Below are 5,000 nucleotides of genomic sequence, written 5' to 3'. Positions count from 1 at the left end.
CTGCAGGGGCCCCGGGCTGAGCGCAGGTCCGCGCCGCGCAGGCATCTTCGCTTCGAGCGAAGCTCAGGTGGGCTCGTCGCCCAGCGCCTGCGCCGTCGCGGAGCAGCTGAGCTCGCGCGGGGCACCCGCGTGGCGCCCGGGGACGCCGCTTGTGGCCTGGATGGGACCCTCGCGCTGGGACTCGCAGGAGGCCACCTCGCGGCGGAAGGGCCCCGCGCTTCCTGGGCTCCAGCGGGGAGGGCGCCCGCCGACCTGTGTCCCGGGAGGGCTGGAAACGGTGCTGACCAGCTCCCGGACCCGCACACCCGACGTGGTCACCGCGCGGTGTTTGGCCACGTGCTCTTCAAACGCCGACGCGTCTCCACGTCCCAGACGGGCTGAGAAGAAACTGACCAGCAGAGCCAGACCCTGAGCTCCACGTCCGGTGCGATCCTCGCTGCGTTCTAAACAACGGACGGCTTGGTGTAATGTGGGGGGCCTGCAGCGGCTCGTTGTCTCCAAGTTTAACCGACACAGCACGTTTCCCGGCTCCCCCTTTTCCGTGTGTGACTCGCTGGCTCCTTCAGACTCTCCAGATGCTCGACAGAAACGTTTCAGAACAAAACGCGGCGCTGGGATTAGAGTCCAACGTGGCAGGGAACAGGGCACGGAGCGGAGTGTAGAGGGGGGTCCCGAAGGGGCCACGGGCGGCGCCCTGAGGGGTCCGCCCGCCTCTCCGTCGGACCGGGCGCAGCTGCCCCCGAAGCTCGGCCGAGCTTCACGACACCTCATCACTTGGAGCAATTGTTTCTTTTTCCTGAACACACTTGAGGCACTGGTATCCGGTGTTGGCAGAATCCCACTCAAAACCTATTTCTCTCCGCCTTAGAACTTCTCGCCTCTAAGAACCTCTACTTCAGAGCAATGCAAATTCATTAAAAATAAAATAGGCTAAAACTATGTGTTTGAAAGCCAAGAAGTAAATGTGGTTGACTCGGCACCTGGTCACCAGGGAAGGAGACTAAAATTGGCTTCAACAAAGACTTGTGGAAGAAGGATCTTAAGTTTGGACTCTGGAAAGTAAATAATGTCTAAATCAACCAATCAATCAATAATGGCAGTTATGCATATTATTGAGGTAAATGGAGAGCTGTAAATCCAAAAAGGAAACAGTTAAAAATGTTAAGTTTGGTGGCATCTAGACGAGGTAACTTGAGAAATTAGGAGACAGTAAGGCTTACGCATTTCACAGTAGGCCTGCTAGGAATAGTGAACCTTTTAAACTATATGCATGCTGGAGGAATACCCAGTGAGACACCCAGAAAACACTCACTGACACTTTAGGCCAGGTAATTCTCGGTTGCAGGGGCTTTCCTATGCATTGTAGACTATTTAGCAACATCCCTGACATTTTGCAGCCAGATGCCGGTAGAACCCTCCCCTCTGGTTGAAAATCACTGTCTAGTCCTGTCTCTCACATCTCTCAGTATCATATGCCATAGAATGTATCACATCCAACCTGTTCACTTCACAGCCTATATGCCCTTAGGATAGGAGAGGGACGTGATGGGGAAAAGGTGCGCAAGAAGGGAAGAACAGCCTGCTGGTGAAGGAAACAGGGTCAGGTGAGGGCAGATGAAGAGACAGGGACATACTGGCCACAAGCACTGGACACCCACCCCGAAGAACAGTTAAAATACTGAAAACAGGAACTTGTAACTCTCATCTATAGTTTAAGACCTACATTTTAATACTGATATATTACTATTATTCCATGTAGACATCCATAAACATGTAATTTTCATAGAAAGGAAGGAAGGAAGGAAAGGAGAAAGGGCAGGCAGGCTGAGGGGAAAGACAGCTCAACCATACTCGTCGTGTAAGGGTGAAATACAGTGTAATGGGGTGGGGGGAGGTAAGATTTGATTATGCCAGCTAAGAAGGACATTGTGATTCAATCAGGGAAGTTGCAGAATTTGAACATGGCAGGAAGATATATCCCAGGCACAGGAAGCAGAAAGTTAAAGCTGGCACCTTAGGCCACTGGGCCACCCTGACACCGGGGCATTCTGGATGTGGGGTGATGGATGACTCATGACGTCTGCATCACATCCAGAACATATGCTGTGACATAAGCCCTGAACTAATGTCTGTGAAATGCAAGAGGCGAAAAGATGAATTGTCATGGAAGCTGGGGGCTGTCACTGTGGTTCCATCTCTTCCGAATGATCAAAATTAGTTACAGAATTTAGTTAGTTATGGGATGAGTGAAAAGGCCCTGCAGAGGATTGGGTAGCTTGCTGGGAGAGCATCAGACTTTTAATCTGAGGGTTCAGGGTTCAAGTCTGTACAATCAGCAAGCACAGCTTTTAACGATGAATAAGCCCAGAGGACTTCCAACCCCTTACCAAAGTTAAGGCCTTATTTTTAAAAATTGCTTAGAATTACTGTTACTACGTTAGCTTTTCTACACAAATAGAAGTATCTGCTTTCTATTGATAGAATTGTTCCCCTTCCCCGTCTGATGAAATACCCGTTTTTGTCTCCTAATCTGAACACTATTTGGGCTTCTGCCTGAATCAGTGCTTCCCTAATAGCTATTTTTATTGATCTCAAATAAATGCTTGTTGCCTCTCACTTTGAAAGGCCTTTTAGATTTAGGATAACAGGTCTAATCTAGCCCCATTTAATGACTAACCACTCCTAGATTTTGCAAGGAAACTTGGAATCGTGGGTGATAGGAAAAAGTGTATTATAACAACAAAAATAACTTGTGACTGAATTGTTATGAATTATGCCATTTTATAATTCCCTTCCATGGTGCTGGAGTGACTTCATTCTAGAAATGGGGTGCAGTTTGGTCAGATCCTACTAGCATATAAACTCCCTGAGAGCAAGGGCATTTAGTTATCTCTTTGACTTCTGAGGTACCCCCAGTCTTTTTCTAGATGATAGTACCTTATATAGAAGTGTTGTCCAGTTTGCGAAACAGTTGATAAACTAAAATCCAAACACATTTTGAAACTGGGTTAGCCATTCATTTTGTGTTTTCATTAAAAAGCTACTCTCCTTACCCTGGGATTTAGATAATCTGGAAAAACTTTGGGAATGGGCCTCTGTGCATTTTTTCTGTGTATGGTATTATAGATTTTTGTAAGACTTTAAATGTTTTTTGGACAAAAAGTCAAAGTTGTCACCTGGTGGATACTGTGTGTGCAAAGCAAGATTGCATTTCCCTCATAACTATCTCCCTCATTGCCACTATGCCACATGCCCCCAGGACAAGAACACTGTATCTGAAAAGTAGCGATGGTGGTAGTGTGGGTTTGCTTTCTTAAACTAGACCTCAGAAATCATCCAGTGGACAGAATCCTCTGTATCTAGATGTGTCTACCATAAACATGTCAATAGAAACACGTATTAAAAGATCAAAAGCCTGCTGTTCTGCAGGTTGAATCTGTGGCCTGCTGTGGAGTCCTAACTCTGTTGGTGAGGGGATGAGATCTCGGAGAACAGCTACAGGAATCCAGGCTTCAGGGACCCTCAGGGTGTCTCCAAAGTGTGGCTCAGTCACCAAGGGCCTTTATCACTGAGCATATCATTTAACCTCCACACTGTACATTCGTTAAACAGCTGACTAAGGTGCACAATTGCATGGGAAACAAAGATGAAGAATCAAACTAAAAAAGGAGCAAGATCTTTGGGAGCGTTTTCACTGGAGTCAATCAGCGATTGCAGAAAGGGGTTGGTTGGGCAGAGCAGAGAAGCCTGGGAAACCACAAATAAATCGCAATTACCAGAGACGGAGACAACCAGGACACGTCGATTATTCTATGAACTTGAGGAGAGGATGTGTCCAGTTTAGTGATGAGTGGGGTCAGCTAGGAGAAACCTCAGGAGAATCAAAAGGTAGGGAAAGAGGATGAAGGGGATTACAAGCAGGGGGTTTAAGTCTTTTTACCCCTTCATAGTTCTTTCTGCATACTTACCACCCCCTTTCTGCAATCGCTGGTTGATTCCAGTGAAAATGCTCCCAAAGATCTTGCTCTTTTTTGAGTTTGATTCTTCATCTTCATTTCCCCTGCAATTGTGCTCATTAACAAATGTACAGCGCAGAGGTTGTGTTTTTAGAGTAAAAACATAAATAATAAACAAACAAATAGAAGAGGTGACGCCCACTTCCCAGGGCTCCTGGGGTTGGAGAAGTCCATCTCTCTCAGAACCCACTTCTCACTGTCACCACGCCCGCCCTGCTGCTTGCTTTTCCTTCTCCGTTCCTCGCTTCTTCCCAGGCTCCTATCCTTTTTTAACCCCAGTCTTCATCTTAGAGCTCCATCGTATTTACAGGCAGGAAGGATGGGTCAGGTGGCCTCTGTCACGGGGGAAAGGGGGGCCTTCATTCGTTCATGAGACTCGTTGGCCCCTCAGCAGACACAAAGCATTGATAGGTTCGCTGCCCATAGACAAGAAATAAGATGTTGCATTGTTTCCCAGTATGTTGTGAGCTTTTAAAATGTTGATAAAGACACAATTTTCACAATGGCCAGTTTTAATTTACAGGCAAAGGAAAAGAAATGTAAAGCAACAGCGTCACCGTCATGAGAGTGGATTTGATTTCTTTTGCCTGGTGTTCCTTGTGGGAACCCTGGAATTTGACAAAAGAATACTGCGTGCTGACAAAACTACTAGCAGAGGATGGTTTCGATCCATCGACCTCTGGGTTATGGGCCCAGCACGCTTCCGCTGCGCCACTCTGCTTCCTGGAAAAGAGTGTCCTCCAATTTCTTATTAATTTGAATGTCTTAATACATCCAGCTCTGTCACTATTTTTTTTTTCTTTCTTACCTGTCTCCTAACTTCCGTCTTTCATTCTGGGTCCGCCCACATTTCCTTCTCGAAATTGCTGCCTACAAGCAAATCTCTAAGACGTCTGCGTCTTTGCAGCTCAGACCCTTCTGAAACCTTTCCTCAGGAACTTGGTCAGCCCGTTAGAATCGCATGCACAGATTTTTAAAGCTGGA

At 47.0% G+C, this 5,000-nt stretch overlaps 1 non-coding gene across 1 annotated transcript; it reads right to left on the bottom strand.

Annotated features, from left to right (window-relative positions):
- Positions 1–4,665: 4,665 nt before the first annotated feature.
- Positions 4,666–4,737, bottom strand: TRNAM-CAU (transfer RNA methionine (anticodon CAU)). Its single transcript has one exon. It is a non-coding gene; the product is annotated as a tRNA-Met (tRNA).
- Positions 4,738–5,000: the final 263 nt, after the last annotated feature.

This window comes from Hipposideros armiger, unplaced genomic scaffold, assembly GCF_001890085.2.
Source record: "Hipposideros armiger isolate ML-2016 unplaced genomic scaffold, ASM189008v1 scaffold_988, whole genome shotgun sequence".
Classification (NCBI taxonomy): Eukaryota; Metazoa; Chordata; class Mammalia; order Chiroptera; family Hipposideridae; genus Hipposideros; species Hipposideros armiger.
This window is presented reverse-complemented; position numbering and strand designations above follow the sequence as displayed.